We start from the raw sequence: 24,649 nt of genomic DNA, 5'->3' as shown, positions 1-24,649 counted from the left end.
GGAAGGGAAGGGAAGGGAAGGGAAGGGAAGGAAGGGAAGGGAAGGGAAGGGAGGAAGGGAAGGAAGAAGGGAAGGGAAGGGAAGGGAAGGGAAGGGAAGGGAAGGGAAGGGAAGGGAAGGGAAGGAAGGGAAGGGAAGGAGGGAAGGGAAGGGAAGGGAAGGGAAGGGAAGGGAAGGGGCTCTTGAGATAACTAAAAATAATTCCAGTTGAAAACGATGACTAAAAGACAGATGATATAACAACACTAGATTATAATCAGAAGTGGGTGTACTTGCTCTTGTTGAAGGCTGCTGAAGCAGGAACTGAAGTTTAAATCCCAGGAATGCATTAGACAGGGAGACAGACAGACTCCTTGCAGAAATAGAGACTACTGTAGCCAGTCTCTCATCACTGCCGGTATTCAGAAGTTCCACATACACAGACTTCTGTTCTTTAACCCCTAGTGGTTCTGGGTTGCAAAATACTGTATTGGGATTATGTGAGTCAATTTATTCCAGACTGATAACCTGTCACACAAATGCCTGCGTCATGTATAGATATGGAGAAATACGCACACAATCATGATGCAAATTTAGGTGCCTTTGGAAAGAGTACAGAGACTCATATTTCTTGATTATGCCTCTCATGAGACACTAACTGAACAATATCCCTTCTCACTCTTTATGCTGAAAATCTATTTCAGTGTAAACTAAGCTTATTAAGTTTCCTAGTCTTTTTACAGCCCAACTTAGCCAGCAGACAACAGTTTAAGTCAAATTTGGACCACTGTTCTTGTCCAGAAAATCCTTTAAACCTAGTATTTGAAATCATCATTCCCTAATCAAGAGCTTCTAGTAATTTGAAGTGCAGCATATTTGGTCTTCTCATCATGACAAAACAGGTAGCCAGTATATTTAAGATGATTAATTTTTTTGGTGTTCCTGAAAGGATGTTTGCTGTATGTCAAATTCATTAAGTTGTGACTTAAGTAATACTAGACCTTTGTGCCGTGTCTGCAATATTATATTAATCTATTGGAATATTACTTCTAGTGGTTACCTGTGTCTGCAGAAATAATTCATGCTATTGTCACATCTATACACCAGCAATAAAAAACAAGGAACAAATCCTGGTGAGGAAGATGCAAGCAAATTTCATTTGTCTTTTTGTCTTAGAGCCTCTGCAGGTATGCACAGCATCCACTCTTTTTTAGAAGTCTCCTGAGCAATCAGGATTCCATGAGATTACATGTCCTGCTTCAGTGAATATTTGGGAATTTATTGACCCACTTCATCTCATTTGGGTTTAAGGCTTGGAAGAATGAGTAAAAGAGAAAAGTAATTATCAGGCTACACCCAAACTACATAGTGGTTTTTTCTCAAGCAGGAAACTAGTGGCAAGTGACTAATAAGCCCTGTAGAGAGAATTATGCTCTTTTATTACCCGTTCTCTGAAAACACCGGGCCAGCTTCCCACTACAGGGGGCTCACAGTGATGCAGAGAAGGAATTCAATGCCATCTCACTTTCAATATGTCTCATAGTCTCAAAAATCCATAGACAATTTTCCCAGGGAGTCTGTAATGGCAAGTGTGTTCTAGGCACAATTTTACTCCATGTTTTCAACCCTAAGAATAATTCTTGTCAATGAATTCCCCCATGATTTTGGGTTCAGCTGAAAATGCTGAAGTATTGAAATGCATTTGCTAGCAGAATAAGAAAGAACTTTTATACTTTATAATTTTAGATTTTTCTTTCAGTTCCAGTGTACTTCTATATTTCAAACTATTTGACTCTTTATCTTTGAGATAAATGTAGTAAGATTAACCCAATTTTTTATCCCAGCTATTTTAGTTTCCATGTACGCTGTATGCAGTGTTGGATTTGGTCATGTTCCAGGCTCATAATTGCCTTACAGCAGGACCTTCTTTGAGAGTGCTGTGGGATCTAACCTTGAAACACTTCCTGAGTAAGACAGTAATTTTTTATACTTTTCCCAAAGGTTAGGTACTTGGTCAGGCTTTCTCTCTTTTTAATGGCAGTTTACATCTGCAGAGCTTATGTATGGTTCTGCTGAGTCCACCTCATTTTCCCCATAACCCAGTTGGTGTGGTGGAATTTGGACATTGCATCCTCCTCTCTGTAACAAGTTTGAAAACAGCCTTATGTCTCAATATTTAAGTGGTTAACTTAAAATTTCTTGCATATTTAAAAGAAGTTTAAAATTATGAGACTATAGGGATTTGTATGAGATTTCCTTTAATATGTCAAATAATTCTTACTTCTAGCATTATCCATGAAAGACAAGAAATGTGAAACATAAGCTCTGTCCTCTGTGGGCAGATTGCCTCTGGCAGCTAAAACTGAAGGAATGGACTTCGTTACCCTACGTCTCCAAAACAGCAATAGTTGCAAAAGTCACAATATTGCCTCAAGGTTGTTTCTTATCTTACCAAATGCCTTGAGGGGACAGTCAATCTTTGTTCTCTCACACACATTGAAATACAGCTCACACTCATTTATTAAGGGAAGGAGAGGTAAGAATTTTTATATTTTTAAAATTCTTTAGAAATATGTTTCTATAAAATTTCATGTTAGTACATGACATAAAAAAACCTATATAAAATAAAAGAGGGAACAGTTGGTTTAAGAAATACTGTTCTTCAGCATTGAATATATTCATGCTTACTGAAGGCTGACTTGTTTGGATCACTTAAAAAATATACCATTTTCACTAATATAAGATGCACTGATGTAAGTGGTGACACAAAATATGGAATTAAGGACAGCAAAGCATGTAACAGCTTGCCTATCTTTCTCTAATAAAAACTGGATTTAAAAATAACTGTAATCCAGCCACCTAAAGTCTGCCCAATGCTTTTCAGTTTGAAATTTTGTCTAGTACAAAATGTTGGCAACAGTTGTGATAAAGGCTTCAGTTTGAATTTCACCAGTATAGAGTTCTGGGTCTCAGCATCAGAGATAGCTTCTTCTGCTTAGAGTAAATAAGAATAGCTGGTGTCTGGGTATGGGCAGACACTGAAGTTTTCAAATATAATGGAAGTATTTTATGCTTTGCTATAAACTGTGCTATATATGCAATTCCAAAGTTAAACCAATGATTAAATATTTATATTTATATTTATATTTATATAAATGTTCTGGCCTAAGACAGAAGAGAGTCAGGAGATGATGTGCTATCATTTTTACAGCATCTAAGATACCAAAAGAGTTTTACAATGGAAAGCAAACCAAATCAGTGCCAATGTTTTGCAGTTTTCTAGTCTATAGGTCAAAGTTTCCAAACATCTTTTCTAAAATTATCCCAGAACAAGGCCACTGTCATGACTAAATGTCAGGCTTGTATGGCAGATATAGAACATGCCAGTGATCTGATGATTTGCATTATACGTTTAGTCATTTTGATTTAACACGGGGGTCGAGGAAGAGACAGCTAGTGAGAAGTAAAAAAAGTAGATATGTGCAGTAGACTTTTCACCTTCAAGGATAGTCTAGTCACCAAGCCTCCCTGAAAGCTGAGTTTCCCATCATAGGAAGAGAGAGTGGGGGAAATGCCCTTTAAGTCAATACTATACCAGTTTCTGTATAGGTAAATAGGTCATTAGGAAGAAACAATGCAATTGAGAGTCAACAGAGGTTGAGGGCAAGCTGGAAATGTTTCTGGATAATCTCTAGCTAGCTCTGAGAGGAGTAAGAAATCAAACAATTAGCCAGACTGGAAAAAATCAAAGGGTAATTTACCTTCTGAAAATGTGGAGAGAACAAGAAGTACAGAGAAAGCTGTTCTATTAGAAATTTCATCACTTCTCAAGGTGATGCGCACTAACTATTGTGCCAGCATGTGACCCAAGAAGGGAAAAGCATCTAATGTATCCCGTTGTCTGCTTGGGATGTAGCTCTTTCATCTGTTCAGACATCCAAAAAAATGTCTTCCTAGTACTTTTTTCCCATTTCCTTTTGTGGTCTGCTTGAATGAAGAAATATCTTCTGAGATGTAATTCAAGCTTTCAAAATGTTCTAAGTCCCATTTCAGAAGGACCCAGGCATAAAGCATCTTCTTTTATAGCAGAAAGAACCTGCACCTTGACAGCTAAGACATGCTTGTTCTTCCTGAGCTGGAGGACTGACAAAGCCAAGGAGAAACCACCTTTCATAAAGGCTGTATCCTGCCTTTGCAAAAGTCTGACTTCCACTGTGTTGTGTGACTTCCACTCTGCCGTGAAGTAATCATGAGGAATACTGCCTCCCACAGAAGTAATATCCTACATCTAGAGATAAGTGCTCCTGTCCTTCTGCTTCCCGTCACATTCAGACCTTTGTGAGTACAGGGATGCAGATTTGGGGTGAGCCTAGATGGGTCTGAGACACTTCAGATCATCAGGACTTTGCAAGTGGGAGAGGTGCTGCTCTGGAGCCAGTCTGCTCCACCTGGAGCAGGATTGGTACTACTCTTGGAAGCACACCAGAAAGAATCCCTGTCTCCAGCATGAACCTAGGGACAGGAAAAGGAAGAGCACATCATCAAAAATAACATTCTCCCATATATATCACCAGTCTTTCTCACTTAATTTTCTAGTCAGTCCCATATTTCTAGCCCTAACTTTATTTACATTTTATTTTGCAAAGCTGATCTTGAGCATGCAGGCACAAATGAGACTACTTTTTATGATAAAGGCTGGAGCAAATCTGGGGCCATGCATAGCACTGCATGATTTATTTAATGATTATCCAGATCACAGCAGTATTTATAGTGACAGCCAACATGCAATTCTCATTTAAACTAAAAGAGCTAGTGTGCCCTGATATTTTTCAAGTAATGTCTGACTTCCTTCATTATCCTGCTATAAGGAATGCCATCAGCATTTCTTTTGCATGGCTGTTTCTACCTAGGGTAACAGCCTATATGAGTAAATACAGGTCCTAATCTTATAAAAAAGATCATTACGTGTTTGAAGAAGAACATAATGAAGATGATCAGTAAGTTTCACAGGAGATGACTGTTCCTGCTAATTGGCAATTATCCTGGAAAAGGAAAATATGACAGTACGTATGAATTGTATAAGCTGTACTATACTGATGGTTCAGGATTTTTATGCTCCTTTTAATCTTCTATTCTACAAATATCCCTTGAACTAAGAAAAAATTCAGAAAGTTTCCCAAAAGACAGAAATGCTATTACTAAGAGCATGGCTCTTCTGACAAGTGTCAATTGACAGTGACAATGATTCTAGCTGCATACATAAAATATAAAAGCATCTTGCAAAGAGTGTGATGTTCAAATTCTTTTATGAATTTGAATCACAGAAAAATATGGTAGATGACTATGCAAAAATAGTTATGTCTATTTGTGTACATCAGCCTTGTGAATTTTGAGAGACATTGATTATGTCAATATCTAAGTGTCAATGCAACCAACTATGTTCTTCAGTTAATTCTGATTTATTTTGATGATGAATATTGAAAATGAGTAATCCAGGGCATCTGTTGTGACAAAGAAACCAAATAGACTACATATGTACCTAGCACTGAGGCAGGCAATTCTGCTGTGGATCCAGTCTTATTTTCAGTTTGGGGAAGATGCTTGTTGCATACAAACTTGACTGCATATTTAAAGACATAGGAATCCCCTTGGGTCAATTAACTATTTTTTTTTATATTTCCATTAGGTAAAGTTGTTTCCCAGTTTGGCATTGCTTACCACGCTTACAGAGCAGGACTTATGCTGCATGTTTTCAGCAACGACTAACCCAATATACTCAGAGAGATTTTTCTCCACAAACCGAAATTATATAATCATTCTTTAAGCTGCTACTTCTTGCTGAGTATTAGGTCCAAACTTGCACTCCTTCTGCCAGTAGCATTTATGATGTTTGATGTTTTGAATGGAATATATATTAACTATTAACTTACTTTTGGTTTGTGTTGCCTTGAGTTTAGAAAGGGTGTATGGGCTGTGAAAGGATGTACTGCTTTTTAATACCTCTTGGAAAAATGGTGGGGGAGGTAGTTGGGTAGAATGCCACAGAAAGACATAATCTTTCAAAAGAAATTACCTCCAGTGACATTACACCAGTAAGAATATTGACCTGCAATTTTCACTCTACTCTGAATCATTTAAAGAAAGGAAAACACTAAAACTTTCATTTTCTTGCTCTGACACAAACTTTACAAAATTTTTCAAACTGCAGTGGGTTTTTTTTAATCTTTTATCCATTTTGGGGGATAAATTTAATTCGAGTGGTGCAGCTCACACAGGTTGTGACTTAGAAGGCAGAAACCACAGGTTTTGTATTTAATAAAATTAAAACAACATTTGATTACTCACTCCTGACTAGGATCTTCAGGGTCTTCAGAAGAAGGAATTACTGGAAGGAAAGGAGGTAAGGAACTGGATGGGAGTGACACAGGTACTACTGCTTGCACAACTGAAACTGGCAATAAATGTTGACCATGAACGAAGCCTACATGAAGTCATGCACAGGAAAAAAATCAGCATATTTCAAGTATAGGCAAACAACATCCACTCTAGAGAGTCTTGTTATCTATGATAAAATAGACTTTGGTGAAAGGAAAACGAATGTAAAATGAAATAGTGGTAGGGGTTTGATTTGTTCATTTGTTTTCACCTGAATTTTTTTCAGTCCAAGGAAGAACAGTAAGTGCTGGTGTGAGCTACCACTCTTTGGGAGTGGTATAGTTTATATCTTCATTTATTCAAATACTCTAGTTAATGGCTATGTGACAGTCTCATATATTATTGTTTCAATATTGATCAATATTGCAGAGGTTTAGGTGTGATGAAAGATAAATCATTCCAGCTTTGAATAGAATTGCCAAAATGAAGCATTATCTTGACAAAGAAGTCCCAGATCTCTGGACTTGAATCTGGATTTCAGAGAAGCATAAAGACCACACCAGCCATGTTCCATAAATCCCACCCTTTCAGTTTAATTAACTTTCATGCTTTATTCAGCTTCAAAGGCATTTAATCAGGTATAGCTTGAATACTGTAGCTATATTTTCCAAGATACAATAAATATCTAGTTCTATTTTTACTGTGATCTAAGGTCTACTTGCACTTACTCTAATGGCAGTAGGATCATACCCCATGACAAATAACTCCCTGGCAGGCAGGTGTGGATGCTAAAAGGCAGGTTCTCCTGCCTTTTAGCATCCACAGGCAGGGACAAAGACTAAAATTAAGTGTCAGTCCATAATGCTTTTACTCACTGGGCTTGGTCTGGTGGGGATGGAGTTAACTTTCTTTATAGCAGTCCCTGTGCTCTTGTGGTTTTGATTTGTGACTAAAATGCTGGTGTTCACACACTGACGTTGGAACTGTTGCTGAACAGGACTTGCACAGAGTCAAGGCTTTCTCTGTTTTTCACTCTGCCCCCCACAGGGAGGCTGGGAGCAGGAGGCTGGGAGTGGAAACAATCAGAACAGCTGTCCTGAGCTGACCAAAGGGTTGTTCCATGCCATATAACATCATATGCATAATTAAAAGTGGTGGGGAAGACTTTCCAAGGTGGATGGTGTTCAGATACTGACTGGGCATTGGTCTGCTTCTGAGAGGAGTTAAGTGATTGCCTTTTTATCACTAGGGTTCTTTTTGGCCTTCCTTTTTTTACTAAACTGTTTTTATCTCAATCCACTAATCAAGTGAGTTTTTCTCACTTTTGCTCTGCCAGCTCTTCCCCCCACCCACCCCCCCACCCCATGCTTCCTAAGATGGACTTTTGATCACATACCTTTGCTTCTTTGTCAGTGCCTGCATCACTGTTTTTCTGTGTATGGCATGCTACAGCACTGTACAGTGACAACTGTGCTGAGAAAATTATTACTCATAACTTAAAAATTCAAGGTGGCTTCTCATTTTATGCTAGAAACATCAATGATAAGGTCTGGGCAAAGGTTATAAGATTTTATTTTTAGAATTTAATTTTCAAAGTGGTGCAAATACCTCCCTTAAATTCTGCCTCTGATGGTTTTCTGGTAACTAAACTTTGCCCAAGTACAAATGCAGTCATGTTGCTCAAATGCAAAAGTGCTTCAAAAAACTCATTCCATAGTCCATAACAATACTCTTGCTAGTTTTTGCTTTTACTGTACATTATTGTGCTTAAAATTTGATGGGCGATGTGGAAATATCCAAATCTATACAGGGCTTAAAACTCAACCAGCCTTTAGCACTTTATTTTCACATATTTTGCATTGTTTCAGGCAAACAAAACAAAGTCACCTTCTATAATGTATGCTATATTATGTTATATCACATACATTTATATTTCTGAATTCTTACAGTATATTCATACACCTACATATCAGTTTCAAAGTCACTGTTGAATCAATGCAACATTTTAAAAGGCATGATAGAAACACATAGCAGCTCAAGGCATTTCTGTCCAAGTTGTTTTCCATTAAAGGTATTGTTTGATATCATTCATCTTCACCATGTTGTGTTTCCTTTGGGCTTCTATTACTATACCTGCTATGTCAGTCCATTGTAGCAATGACAGTGATTTATCAAGCTCATTAAATCTGCAGAATGTCTAGCTAGAAAAGCTAGTTTTTCAAATATTAAATCTCAGATGTGTCGCATTTAACCTGCCCTGAACTCCTGAAACAACTCTGTGCTCCTTTTAAATGAAATCAAATTTGATTTTATTAGCCAACTTTTTACCTCAGTGTAACATACAACATCAGCTGCTGAAGTTAGATGTCTCACAGAAGCTTAAGAATTATTTACACAAGGAAAGCCAACTTATCCCAAAGAGTCTGTCCCTCTTAAGCTTATCTTTCCCTTTACTCTCTGATATGTCACAGTCTTCTTCAATTTTCTCTCAACATAAAATTGCCTGGCTGTCTCCTAAGATGATTTCTGCCATTTGCCTCACTGGGCACAGTGCACCAGGCTGTGCAGGTTAGCTTGAGTTAATTTGTCAAACCAATTCCTGATTTAAAGCTATCTATTAGATCATCCTGAAGTCTTCCCTTTTTCTGTGATCGCTAATGCTGACACATCTTTGAGAGCACAGGGAGGAACATAAAAGACTACAAGAAAATGCTAAAGGAATGATGAAAAGAGCAGAGCACATTTAGCTTTGTCAGATACAAATGAATAGATGTAAGATGACAGATACAAGCGTAAGGAGTTAGAAGAATTTTTCAGGTTGGTCAGAAGAAATAATCAACATTCATGGAATAATGGTATGTGATGGATGTTTTTATAATGGTATATATAATGATGTCAAGTGTTTTCTGAACACGCTAGGAAAGAAAATTTTCTGTTTTGAAGAGCTTGAAAGGTGGACATTTTCAGGAGTGGTGGCAAGAGTGAATAACCAGCACCTATAGGCTTCAATGTTTTGGGGAGTATCTGTCCTTCTGAGAGTCTTTTCTCTCTCCTAACCCTTTTTGTCTGCAATAGATTAAGTAAGAGCAATGAAGAGAAAGACAACTAAATGAATATTGACTAGAACTAGATATACGTAGAAGCCCATTTCCAGAGGAACAATTCACATTTTCTTTCACATACTGACAGATAGGTGTAAGAGCTCCTCCCTAGCTTCTTTTTTTAGAGTTGATAAGACTTCTTTTGGGGGAAGAGCTGATTCCTCCTTTGAAGGAAAGATATTAAGGTTATAACAACCTATCTACCTTTTAAAATTATTATAACATTTTCCAGCAGTGGAATCTCTAAACTATAGAGAGTAGTAGAAAAGCTTTGTGCTGACTTGATACACATGGATGAGTTTCAGCATCTAATAATAAAAGATGTATTTACCGTATCTCAGACGTAGCTTTAAAACCTAAAGTCACTTTATCCTACTCATAACTAATCTCACTCAGTGCTAAATCTCCTTTTTATTTCAGTCAATTGAAAAACTCCTTTTACCTGCAATATAATAATACAGACCCAATAGATACAGCCTTTAGATAAGTTATCATCCATTCCTGTTAGGCATGGCTATCACTTTCAGTGTAAGATTGTATGCCAGTGGGCTGAACAACCAGCCGAGGAAGATGAATAATGTTCTCACCAGCGCCAGAGTTTCGGTCCCTGTCCTCAGGGCTTATTATTATTGATTTATAAAACAAAATACTTCAAACAAAAAATCCAGCCAGAAAGAGCCAGAAAATTTCTTCTGCCCTTCAGGCAGGGTTGGTAAGGTGAAAATTCTGGGTATTACCACCTTGCCTTAATAATTCTGCAACAGTTTCTGTTACCCTCTCTGCATATATGGGATCAGAAAATTCTTTCTGTGGAATACTTTTCACAAAGGTGCAATTATTACTAATTTCATATGGAAAATAAAAAACAAACATATCATGAGAAATGGAAGATATAGTCATGCTTTTAATCTTGCTTTATTTGTTGCTCATTTAAAAACACTGAATTGCTGTTTATAGTTACCTTGTGCAAATAGTGAGAATATTCCGCTGCTGGGTAGTTTCACTGTACCAGCTCAACATCTTGGGAACAGTCTTGCATTTTTATTTTTAAATCTGTTCTCTGCAACTCTTAGATTACCATTGGAAAGTGGTGATGAAAAGCAAAATACTATTATTAACTCTTTCATGAATACGTTTTCCCTGAACTCTGATAGAAGTAGGGCCCAGATTGGAAATGAAGTTGAGAAATCAGGCTAAAAAACCACTATTTTACAAGTTCCAGTGGAAACATAAAGCAGGATGCAACATTCTTGATTCACTTGAATTTCCGAATCATTCTATGCTTCTTACTATTAGTTTACAATTAGATAGCATTACATAAACACACATTTTAGAGCATGCAATTTCAGAGCTGTCCTGAAGAGCAGGAGGTTTCCACCTTCATTAGCCTGCCTCACCTTTGGGAATAATGTCTGACATTTCAGGAGACTTAAAGGACATGGTAGTTTGCATGAAGATCTAATTCCATATTCTTTTGATCCACTGAATAAAGTTTGTTTAATTAGATGAGAGCTGTACTCCCAGGTTCAGGATATCAGGACATCTAAGAATCAGAATGGCACTTTCACCACTTCACTTTCTTGTGCAGTTCCTATTACATTGGGAAAAATTAGCATCTTACTCAACATATAATTTATGGCTGTTTTTCTAATTCTCTCCATTATACTAACCTCTTAATGCATAAACTATCCATATTAATTGATTGTTTTTACACAAACACAAAAACAAATATAAAACGTTATGGAGGGAAAATTAAACCAGCAAAATCCTGGTTATTATAGTTAATGAACAAAATCTTCCCATGAAGAGTGTCTTTTCTACCAGTATAACTTTCTCATGTTGGCATTCTTTTCCAGAAACCTCATTTTAATTTGGAAAAGGAGCAGATCTGACTGACAGGAGCAGAACTAAGTTTGGATGAACCTTTCTTCTGATGAACAAACCCCAAACCTCCTTGAACTCTGGCTCTGCATAGGATTTGATTGGGTCAGACTGTCCCACTAGCTCCTCAAGTACAGCAATCAGACAGTTGTCAGCCAGGAAAAGGTTATGTAGCAAAAGCAATGTAAATTTCATAGTACAGAGTAACTGCTAAAACTTTTCTACTTAAGTGGAAGCAGCAGGGAGTTTGGCAGAGAGAATGCAACAGCCACATACACTTTGTGCTCCCTGAAGGAAAGGTTCCTTGGGGTTATGTGAGGACTGACATGAGTAGCTTCAAATATGAATACATTCCCTCATCTCCTGGGTATCAGTGAGAGGAAATGTCTTGAAAAGAACGAACATTACTGTTTCATATTTTACACTTGTTATATGCATAAGTTTTTATTTAATGTTGTGATTGTAGAAAATGACAAAAAGTTGTTAATAAGGTTGGATACAGAACTTGTGAATGAGTCTTCACCTATAAAGCTAGGTATTTTCTCAAAAGTATGTAACAAGCTTTTAATCTCCAGATGCCAATGCCAAGTGCATAGCTGGACCACTTCCTTTGGACTAAGTATGGAGTGAACTGGTTTGCAATGAAGCCAGCAAAAAGTTGGCAAAGTAGCCATTAATTATACGGAAGGGACTCAAGCATCTCATGGAATTGAGATAGGTGCTACGATTCAGTGTCAAGAGACAGTCTGAGAATTTCTGTGAATTTTTGGCATTCTTTGTTAGACAAGTGTTCACCAGCATTGTATGTACTTCACAGACAACTGCCTCCCTTTTTTTCTTTTTTTGATTGATCTTTTCTTCTTCATGCTAAATGCATTTAGTTATTTTGTAATACCGCTTGATTTCATCCTCACATTGTCATTTTTCCATGAACTTTAATAAAAATTTTCAAACATTGAGTCCCAAATTTATCTTACAGAAACTCCACTAAAATCTCTTAGACAATAAAATCTCATTGTGTTTTCTGAGTTCTTCATCCATCTTAAAATTTCTCTGTTCTCTCTTCACCATCACCAATCATTTCCATTAAGTCAAATGAATTTACTTATGAAAAAGTGAAAAGGTAGTTATTAAATTAGTGTGGCATTATATTAATTTGTTAGAACTATTCTGTGTTATATTCAGTTTTTAATTTTTATCCAGGTTGCATTATATTCTTCTTCAAGTTTTTTTAAAGTTTTTCATAATCCTTATGAGGGGATACATGATGGGAAATCCTCCAGGACATTTTTCCCTCTTAATATAGCTTCTCTCTGCCTTTGCTTTTCTCTATGACAGTGACTGTCCTCAAATGAATAGACTAGTCTAATCATAAATCAGATTATTAAAGTAAAAGAAATAAAGAAAATATATTAAGGCATCCCCATAATCTTGTACTAACTTTTCTGGGCTTGGGTTATCCAGCCTTCTCAGCTGGCATACACTTTGCAGCAGTAAACTCCATCTCCATGTTCATGTGTATGTCTGAATGGCCAACAGTGTCTGTAACAAACATTGAAGCTAAAGATCAACTCAGTTTAGGAACCATGCACTGGATCTTCTCTCACATATCATTATTTAGTCAACTGCATGTTCTATCCCAAAAACCAAGCCTGCTTTGTTTTAATACTTCTGTGCTTCTTCACTTCTAGTCTGACATACTTTGCTGATCATTCCTCCTTTCCCCACTCCTTTCAGATGCTATATATATATATCTATCTCAAGGTGTTCATGCTGCAAGTGTAGGGGTTTTTGTCTCCAAGGATTTCTCTGTCTTTTTCTGAGATTTAGATCCTGAGTATTTATAGTACCTTTAACTGAAATTAATTCTTGTCTTCTGTCACATTCTGTCCCTCAGCAGTTTGCTTCATTTTCCCTAACTTGTTTCTGGTTTCTTTTTTTTTTTTTTCTTTTTCTTTATTGTGTTTTTTCCCCCCAAGTCTGCCATTTCAAAATCAAGTACCTTATTATTTCTACATATTTATCATTTAATTTACAATCTTCCACCTCTGGTTATTTTTACCACCATGCGTCGTACTTACTGAAATGAAGTTTAAAATATTTCTCCTTCTGCACATTAATTTTTTGAGTTAATCTCTCAACTACCATGTCCAGGATTAAATGATTCTGTGAAAATTTGCTCCATTTATTTCTCAGTCTATATCTAGTAACTGGAGATTCTCATAGATACATCACTACTGGAGTTATTTTTTCCCTCTAGAAACACCATGAAGCTCTCTGTCCTTATCTATCTGACCCAGAACTTCCCAGTGTCATGCTTGTAATTCATCTTTTATCATGTGTCCCCACACAATTTTGACTCCAAAAGATTGGGCTTTATGCCTCTCATATCTTTCTTATTTCCTAAAGTCTTTCATATCCTTAAAACAGAATCACCTTATGTCTTTATTTCTGTCAGTTCTGTGGAAAGCAAATTTTTTCATACCTGTGTTCCTGCCATGGCTGCTGTTCTAACATGCTTCTACTACCTGGAGAATGTTATTTCTCAGGTCCTGCGCTAAGAGTTCTTGTTTTTCCGTTTTTCCACTGAGACTGCTGACAATAATATGTAGCATTTCAATTGCTTTTTACTGACCAGAAACTAATTTCCTTAGCTGGATTAATCTTTCACTATCAGTTTCAGCTAACTGGCTACAGCTCTCATCTGTATGAGTACCTTCTGCTTACTATCCATTCTCCTGACCACTGATAATCTCTTATCCACTGCTGTGCCTATCCGATTTCTTTTTCCCTGTATATTAAAACTACAAAAAAGATGTGTAGAAAGGTTAATAAAACAGAATATCAGCTCTCAGAAGGGGAAGCAAGTGTTTTTACTTAGTTTAAAAAGTCATCACAAAATTTGCTTTTTAACACCATGGATTTGATCATATTTGAAAGAAAGGAAGAAATGCTATGTAGTCATAAACTTAATTTCTCTTGTCCCAAAATATATATTAGTGCAAAATGATAAAGTTTAGAAACTGCTGTTGATCTTCATCACCCCATTTCACTCTGTTTTCAGTCATCATGAATTGTATCTGAGCACAATAACAACTAAAGAAAGCTGTTTTCTTTCCTTCAAGCATTATGGTGGAAATTATTTCCATTTAAACTCCTTTCTGAAATGAATGCATACCAGGCATCTGTAGAACATATGAAAGCCAGATACTATTGAGATGCCTAAGAGGATATTTACAGGACTGCAAATGACTGAGATACCATCACTTACTGAAATACCCCTTCCAAGCATTTTATTCAGATTTACTGCTGAGATGCAGTAAATGTATACAATTTGTTCATTGCCAGTATAAGATAAAATCCATTAATTTATATAATCTGAAGACTTTTTAAAAATAAATAAATAATTTGGAATTTAATTTAAACCTATTTCCTTCAAATTTCTGTTTAGGACTACAAAGTGATGCTTAGAGTAATAACCAGACAGTTTTAGAGTCAACTGGCATATATGGCAATAAAATTTTGGTTTTCTAGGGATGTTGTTTAACCATTAACTGTTTTGATTTAATTTACAACGGTTTCGTTTTAATATTTTTAATTCCCCTTTTTCTTGTTTGCTATAAAATTGAAATGACATTGAGTTACTATTGGTTAAATGAGCTAAATGGGTCAAGATCTGCATTAATCAAAGTAATTCAGATACTCCAAAACACTTCACTTCCTTATATATGTCTATTGATTTTCATTTCCTAAATCTTCTTTAAAAGATTTTTTCACCTTTTAACAGAAATATTTGGTTGATTAAAAAAAAAAAAATCAGTTGAAAACAAAAAGGATTCTTACAGTACGGCAGACATACTGCAAGTATTTATCTGGGAGAATTTACAGGTACTGAAGTCGCTCAGACTCTTCCACATTAAGATTTTGCACAGGGTTTTGCAGAGAAGAATATTTCATTGTTCCCCTGAGCCTTCTGTGTTCAAAAGACACTGCAACAACCACAGAGAAACCTCTCCCTTTTTGTGAAGTAGATTTAATCCACCTACTGCAAGGCTCTGATGGATACAGTGTGCTGTTTGACCTCTTTCTGTGCTCCCTCTTTCAGGAGAGAAAGCCACTGGCTCAGTCTGTCAGCATTGCCAGTATGTTTCCACATCTGCATCTGCTCTTCTCAGCGCACCTCAACACAGAGAGTTGCCAGAAGCCTTCTCTCTTCACATCTCAGTAGAGCACTGACAGCTCTGTCAGCAATATGGGCCTTTCCTCTTCTCCTTGCAACATCTCCACCCCAGACATCACAGAATCACTGAATCACAAAATATGCTGGGTTGGAAGGGATCCACAAGGATCATTGAGTCCAACTCTGGGCCATGCACAGGACACCCCAAGAGTCACCATGTGCCTGAGAGTGTTGTCCAAGCACTTCTTGAGCTCAGTCAGGCTTGGTGCTGTGACCACTTCCCTGGGGAGCGTGTTCCAGTGCCCAACGACCCCCTGGGTGAAGAGCCTTTTCCTAATATCCAACCTAAACCTCCCCTGACACAACCTCAGGCCATTCCTTCACATTGGTAGGTTTGGGCCCAGCATTAGACCACATAGCTGCTATGCTTTCACATGGCTTGATGCTAAGCATGATACTCAGTGACTTCAGGTTGCAACTGACTTGAGGGGAAGTGGAAGGAAAACAAGTACTTGTGCAGAAACAGGAAAATCTGGCTTTGAGAGTTTCAGTCCAAGGCTGAAAAAAATTAGGACAAAGTAAGTAACAAGTATCTGAAAATCTATCTCGCTGAGATGATAATTGTAAATTGACCATGGTTCCTTGTTTCTACAGTATTAACACAGGAAATTGCATTAAATAATAATTGTTTTTCTAAAAGGATAAAGTTCATTTCATGCTACAGTACGTTAATAGAGTAGCACACTACTGCATTAATACTTTAATTCAATTTTATAGAATGCTTTTATTGCAGAGCTCTATAAGGGTACATATCTTGGCTTCACTGAGCTTTGTAGGAACCTCTTCATTAGTTTCAATTTACATGGATATATGTCTCTTGTGGTGCACTTTAATTTGTGAACTCAAAGCCACAAATAGCACCTGTGTTCCCTTCAAAACATAAATTACATACACAAAATTAGATCCAAAGGATTTATAGCAGTACATAGTCAAACTCCTAAATACCAGCCTCTGTTTAATGGAGGTGCTTGAAAATTCCAGACACATCAGATGCCAATACTAATTTTCACTAAGTTTCCCAAAATCAGGTTTACAATAAGCCCTAAAGCCCTGACAGACAGTGCTGAACAGCTGGATGTGCTGCTCACACCCAAACTCTGCCAGAAGCCCTCAGTAAAGGTATTTCTCTTTCCTCAGAGGTCATGCCTTGGTAAGCTTGCTCAGGTTCACGTGGAGGGAGTGCCCTTAGTTCATAGTCCATGGCCAAGAGCACCATCCAGGCTAGGGAAGAGGAAGGAAGCCCAACAGGAGGCCAAATGTTCAAGGGAACAGATCATCAAAATAAAAATGTAAACACTGAGAGCATGGCCTCAGCCTACCTCCAATTTTCTAGTCAGCCTCTGTTTACTGCTATTTGCTGAATCACCATGAAAAGACTAAAGATTTATCTGATAACAACGTTCCACCTACTCCTCTGGACTATTGGCTTAGACCAAAAAATACTTGCCTGTTTTAGAAACATCTGAGAATGTACAAGGGGGGGCAGGGGATGGTTGGAGAGGAGAGGAAGAAGAGGGAAAGGAAAATGGCCTATCCTGTCTGGGTTTTTTGTCCTAATTGTGGATCAAAAAAACTATGTGTAATGTTTAGGAGCACACAGTGCAGTCCTCAGATACCTCACTGCTGGAACAGTGTGTGTGAAAGTCTTTCTCAACAGTTAATCTTGGAATTTAGTGCAGTTTCATTTCTCTCCTAGCTCTATAGGATGAGTTCAGTTATTTGTCTGAAACAGGATTTTTGAAGAGCTACTCTCTTTGGTGGTGTGAGAGAGAGGCAGAGAGACACTCATGCACTCTTGAGATCTTCAGTGCCTGAGGGCATTTCCTATTTCTCGTGGCAGTGAACTTATCTGTGTTTGTTCAGAGGGCAAAAAACAAGATGAAATAACTTCTACTTTATCACCAGCCTCAGAATGTTTCGGTGTTACCCTTTCCTGTCACCCAGAGAGGGCTGCATCCTCCTTAGTAGTCCCAGGTGATTAAATACTGATTTCTCTTAGACTTGAGAAAGCTGCTTTTGGGTTAGGAGTATTAAAAAATAATCACAAGGAATGGTCCCACATAAGAAATCTTCAGCAATTTTCTGTCCTCATTATCAGTGGAATAATCAACTGAATTATAGAATCAGCTTTTTTCCAGACAATGAGCTCTCGGAAGTAAACAAAACAACGCCAAGGCTGTTCACTGTTCTCAGTGATTCCTCTGGGCCACCTGAATTGTATTTATAGTCCTAATTTTCCAAGAAGTCATCTCTCTCCCCAGTAATTTAAATGGCCTGGCCACAATTTTCAGAATTGGTGGGATCTATTACCTTCCTGCATTTCCAGCTGTGCAGGCTGAGCTTTCTGATCAAGAGAATCCAGGCAGAGTATGCATCTAGGTCACATAGAAAACCTGTGTTTGTGCTTGTATATCCATATATTTTTCTAAGCTGTTAGCTACTGTAAAATTCAGGGTCTTCCTGTACCTTGGTGAAGCAGGTTAGTATCATTCAACACTATTCTACAAATAAGTTCTTTAAAAATTTTGTCATTCTAATTCTCTGGGGATTCACTTCCCTAAGCGATTTCAGAGAACAAGTCCCACATCTGTACTCAGGTACATTTAATGCACTAATTCCTACTGAAAATGAGGGGTATTTTGACATATGAATTCCTTACAAGCTTTTGCAATGTGTATCCTAAATAACTTGCTAGAGGCCACAAAGGGATTATTATTTAATGAAATTATGAATGTTGCTTTTATTTCCAGTGGTTACATCTGATATTCTTACCACCTCCACAACCTGTCAGCAATCCTAACATTCCTCAGAAAACTGCATTTCTATTAATACTTTAGTAAAAAACACAGCTGATTTCTGATGTGGCTGTCTTTTAGCACTACTCAAATCTGTTTTGCAGAGAACCTAACCTTTAATGAAAGCTTTGTTAAGACAGAGAATTTTTGAATTTTTTTTTTTTTTTTTAATGAATACAATGTTTGGAACAGTTGAAGTGCTGAACAGTTGAAGTTCCAAAAAGTTGCACAGCAGAGAGAAATCACTTATGTTCTTCTGTCTTAATTTTAGCAGAAACATAATGATCTCTGGTTATGGCTTGGAACTGACTACTCCCTTCATGCACTTCAAGATATCCTATTTGTTTTATCCTGTGATACGCTGGTTAGCACTTCAAGATATCCTATTTGTTTTATCCTGTGATACGCTGGTTATTTATGAGATTATTTAGGAAAAGTAGCATTTACAATAAGCAAATATTCTGGAGTAATTCCAGAGTAATATTATTCTAAGGCTGTATATGAACCCAAAGAGCATTACAGATCTAAAATTTTTGAAAAGGGAGGTGAGTTGAATGTATAGCCCTAACTCCCAGAGAAGCTAGGAAGAGTCTGTTGAGGTTTGGAACTGCAGTAAGCTTTTTGAGCTGCAGTGAACTTTGGAAGAGTCAATCAAAATTCTAGACAAGCTCTAATACTGATGAGGTTGGCACAGTTTAGGTAAAACCATACAGTAGGAAAGATCATTTGGATTACAAATTAATGTCTTGGGGAGCATCTGGGAAGAGGGATGACTTGGAAAAATTAAAAACATTTGCCCTGTAATTAATTCTTCATAAAACAGAGTCTGACTCCTCAGAGAGTTTTCATTTAAGTTTACAAAGAATATTTTCCATAAGATTGTGTATAATAATAGGTTTTTCATTTGTTAGCTGAGGCATGAAGATTTTAAATACACAAGAAATGTTCAAAATATCTGTAGCATATATGTAGATAATTTATACATAAAAATGTGTGCATATATAGAGATGCAAATAATTATATACTGCATAATACTATCTCATTCAATTATAAAGCTGAGAAATTAAATGGGTTTGTTAAAAGGGATGAATATTACTGTGCAAGTAGACACAATTAAAAGTCATAATTTCATTAAAAAACCACATTAAACTTGAGAGTAAAATATTACATATCCCAGTAATTATGAATTATTTCTCCTACTGCTCAGATAATCCAGTTTCTTACTATTAGCTCTTCTTTTTATTTATGCTGGGAAAGGGTTGGTTTCTATAACCACTGGAACAAATTGTAAAATTTCTGTCTTATTTTAGTATGAGAAGGATTCAGCTGAACATCATATTGATCCACATCTATTGGTTAAACACTGAATTCCATTCCCTACCAAAATATAAATTTGTCACTACCTGATGCATCAACTTGGTTGTTAGAAGTGATTTGGTCTTGCAAAATTAGCTGTATTTCAAAATGCAGTTTGTCTGTCTAGGTTTTAAAAATATTCTCTTCAGATTTTGTGAAGTATTTTTCTTGGGATGCTTAAAAATTAAAATTTTTATACCTTAAGAGAAATTCAGCCGTTGGCTACAGTTTCTGGACAGATTAAAAGCTCCTGTCCCAGTTGCCATTCAAGGAACATCTGTAGTTCTTCCCTTCTAGAATTTTACTTTTGTCTAGTTCAGGACATATGCACACAGGTAAATAGATTTATTTTACTTATCGTATTATTAACTGAGATGAAGATATGTCCAATGCTCTTACAGAAGTTCCAGATTAAATGGCAATTGAGTGACCAAGCAGTCAAGCAGCCCACAGCATCCCCAGGGTCTGAGGCAGTAGATGTCTGATGTCCTTTTTTGAGGCCACAGTGTGTCTATGGCACAACAAGGTAACACACCAACACCTGTCCTTCAGAAAACCTGCACACCTATGTCATCAGTTTCATGCAGGGGAGTACATGTCATTGGTCCTTATGATGTCCTTACAATCCTGTTTGTGATTTATTAGGTTGCCTGTGTGTGGTGAATCAGGAGAAACCAAATTGCACTTACAGAGAAGAGGTCAAGTTGAGCAGCAATGCTGGCCGTGGCCCTGGAGGAAAAGGCAGATTCTGTGTGGGTGTCTTGGTAACAAAGACAAGTTGCTTTTTTCATGTGCTTTATTCTATTTTGCAGACAGAACTTCTGTTACATCTCATAGAACCTGGCTTTGTTCACAGTGCATTTTAAATAGTTGTCTTCTTTCACAGTAAATGATGAAAAGTTCCATTGAACTAAATGCTAGAATTTTATTTGTTATACTGTGTTTGCTGGGTTTCCTAACCAACTGTATAATTTGATGAACATCTATAATGAAAATGAAGCTAACTATATAGCTTTTAACAGAATTTAAATAAAACACAATCCTTCTTTCCCAAACTAGTTCAGCTTTGGTTATGTATTTTGCACTTTTCACAATAACACTACCACGAATCATCCCCAAGAGAGAAAGACTTAATTCTGGCCAATACTGCTACTCCTTAAAGTTTAAAAAACCCAAACAAACAAAATAATAAAATATTTTAGATCTTCCTTATTAGCCGAGAGGGAACTATTTCAACCTTTAGTTTTAGAAGCTTAAGAGAGATTAGAGCTGAAAACAGTCCTGTTCAAGTCACAATCAGATGCTTTCCCACATTCAGTTTCCCTGACATGGTAAAGAATTTCCTTGTACACATATATGTAATTTTTTTTTTTTAATTTGTCTGGACCGGAGTTTTTTGTGGCACTGGGACCAATTTTATTTTACTTTCATTTCTGTGCCATTTGTAGTTTAGGTCTTTGTTTGCCCTAGGACTTTGTGCATAACACTCATCTGATCTCCAAGTTCCCCACAAACCCAACATCTCATTGGAATGTGAAGAAAGCAACAAGAAAAAACTAAGGCTCAGCAAGAAGTTATTACAGAGAATACCCTAGTAGGGCTCAGGTACCTTTCAGATGTAAGAGCTCTTTAAAGAGTGTAAGGAGAGGTTATTCCTAGCAGGGCAGACTTAAATGTCTGGCTCTCCTCAAGGTTCTCGGTGTTACCACTTTTGTACACATACAAGAGCTGTATGCTCATCCCCACACAAAGGCATTTAGGTTTCTAGGTCCTGCTGACTGGTAAATGGTAGAATTTCACAGGACACCAGGTTAGTTTTAAACTAGGATGCTCTCACTTTTCACTGCATAAAAGTCAAGTACTGGTTTTCCTTTGCTGGATATCAGCCAGCAGTGAAAAATAACCCTTAACAGTTATTTCAACACAGGACTAGATGATAAGTGCAGGGTCAAAGTGTTTGCGGAACAACAATACCATTCACTCAGGAAATATAATAAGTCTGTTTGACCATCAGCATCTCATCTGATTTATGAGAGCCCAGAAGTCACAACAGCAGAGGGCAACTAAAACATTTTATGTGACTGATAATGACCACACATTCACCTCCTGAGGTGGAAATGTCTCCTTTGTATTCATTAGATCAAAAGTAACTCTCTCCCACAACATTGTCCTTTCACCACTGCGGTCCTTATATCCTAAAGGCAAAGGACATATTTGGTTTTTTAAAACAAAAAATTTTATGTTTATAAACATGCCAACCCACACAAGAAAACTGACACCTGACTATGGTGAGATAAAACTGCAACTATAATGAATTGCAATAAGTCAGTTATAAGAGCTATGAGTTCTTTCACAAGAGCCCCCCACAAGACAGGACAAGCTGACATAGGCACACAGTTCCTGCCTGGAATTCTTTTCTGTATCTTAATGATATGTAAAGTTGTCCTAAATTGAAGCTGTAAGAAAAGCTACATGGCGCTAATTGGATTTTGTTCTTCCTATCACTGATAGTTATTTTATTGTTATGGAGTAATATTATAAATTAATTTTTGTCCATGTTTGACTAATTTTAGTTTCCACGGATTTTGTACCAAAAATCAATAGAAATAATTTTCCTAAATAATTGTGAAGGTTTCAAAAATTGTTTGCTATCAAACCATTAAGCCTATGAAAGGCTGGATCCTTATGTTGTACTGCACATGCAACAATCCTGAATTGTAAAACCATACATTTTGACACCACTGTAGTAGAATCAAAACACTGTACAGAAGGAAACACACAGGCTATGGAAAAGCTCCCAGGTGTTTGAATTCTACTGTTAAATGTTTTGCCTAATTCTGATGAAGGGTGAAAGAGAAAATAATGATTTTATATGTAAACCATCTGCTAGGGCCCAGCCAAAACTAATAACCATCCAGAAATCATGATTTCATAACATGTAGGGCAAAGTTTTAGTAAACAGAAGTCACAAAGCTTATGGATTACTGGTAAAGGGAACTGTCAGCCTCAGGTTCTTCCTCACAGAAGCTACCCTATGAAACAAAGCAAAGCCCAAAACCATCATCATCTGATGAAAGAAGCACACAGTGCTCTGTGTGATCAAATGCATGACCATGACCTTGGCAGCTTCAGCTCAGGATATTCTGAAGCAAGAATAATAAGGATGAGGAATGTGTAAGACTTCTACACGCTCTCAGGTTTCCAGGAAACATAAAAGACGGTTTTATACAGAAGTTGTCATTGCACACTAGCATTGTATTAGAAAGGGAATAAGAAAAAAAAAAACCACAAAAAAAAAACCCAACAAAACCCAAAACAAACAATACCCTACTACCTAAATTATTTTGAAATTCCCTGAACTTATTATGATTTAGGAGCTAGGAATAACTTTCTATTTGAAAAATGTTGCGATATTGTTGTATAATAGTATGAGTAGGTTTCTATTCCTAATTTATCCCCATTTCTTATTCTGATCATTCTTTACCTTGGAGATTGGTAGCCTGCAAACAGCATTAAACCTTCCAAGGTTCAACTTTTCAGTGTGTTAGCAGGCACTTTAATTAAAATGGTAATGCTTTAAATTGCCAGAATTCATTTTTATTTAAGTAGAACACCATACACACACTCTAAAGTAACATACAGTTTCTTTGAAATAATTCGATTTATATTGATTTAATCTAATAATTTTAATGAAAAATCTCAAATGTGTTTCTGGTATATGATACACAAGCTAAAAATAATGAAAACCAGGTGTAATTCACATAGAATTCTCCACTAGGACAAGTTTTCTGACTGAACTTAGGGTGGAAGAATAATAAAATACAGACCTCAAATTTGAAATATTATGTCATAAGCTAGATTTTATATTTTAGAAGTCCTTAAAAAACTTTAGATCAATATTATTCATTACAAAAGGCAAGTTTATTTCTCAATATGTTGTATCATGTATTAGTATTTGGTGAATGGTATCTGGTGGCCTCAGCTCCATCAGAACACAACAGAACACCTGCATATTCTGCTTACATAATTTTGGGATGAATCACAAAAGGAAAAACTGATGCTCAAAACCAATGTCTGCATCATCCCATTCATATTTCATTCATTTCCATCAGATGCAGAACAGTTTTAGTTGTTATTATGTCTCAGTTAAAAAGATTAAAACCTACAAATAATGAAAACTTTTGCCAAAACAGACAGGGCTACTTGGTTTGATATACCTTGATTTACCTCTCGTACGTAATGTGTCTCTCATATGTACCTCCCCAAACAATTATGATTCAACATTTGTACCTAGAATCCAACTTCTGGTGTGCATTACTTCTCGTGGAGTTTATGTCTACAAGGTCTGTTAACACAATGGTAAGAAACTCTTCTGGTTTTCTGCAAATCTCTCTCTGGAACTCGTCATGATATCCAAATGCCCCAGAGTACATCATTCTTATGGCTGTTGGGTCTCCTTCAGCCCTATTTCTATAAGGCACTGCAAGGTTCCACATTTTTGCTTTCACCTCTTGATCTTTATTTCCTGCAACATTCAACCATACTTGCCTTCACTGCTTTATGCAATATTGTTGAACTCCCACACTGAACATTCTGGGATGTTATCCCTCAAAAGCACAATGTTTCTAGGTGATACCCTGGGAAGGTGAAATCGCTGTTGGATTCTGAAATTTTGTGTTTCATTTGAATCACATTTCAACCTTTTACTTACAATACTTACCTATGATGTGCAGTGAGATTGAAGGACACACGGCCACGGGAGTTTCACATCTGAAAGTGACTGTTATGTAAGCTGCATTTTCTCTCATTCAGCAGGAGACATTCTTCTTTATTTAATATGTGTGCAATATACAGCTTACTGACATAAGTGACTAAAACTTGCAAAAAAAAAAAAAATCCTTTTAGAAAAATATAACGAACAA

This window comes from Corvus cornix, chromosome 4, assembly GCF_000738735.6.
Source record: "Corvus cornix cornix isolate S_Up_H32 chromosome 4, ASM73873v5, whole genome shotgun sequence".
Classification (NCBI taxonomy): domain Eukaryota; kingdom Metazoa; phylum Chordata; class Aves; order Passeriformes; family Corvidae; genus Corvus; species Corvus cornix.
The sequence above is the reverse complement of the archived record's forward strand: the minus strand, read 5'-3'. Positions refer to the sequence as shown.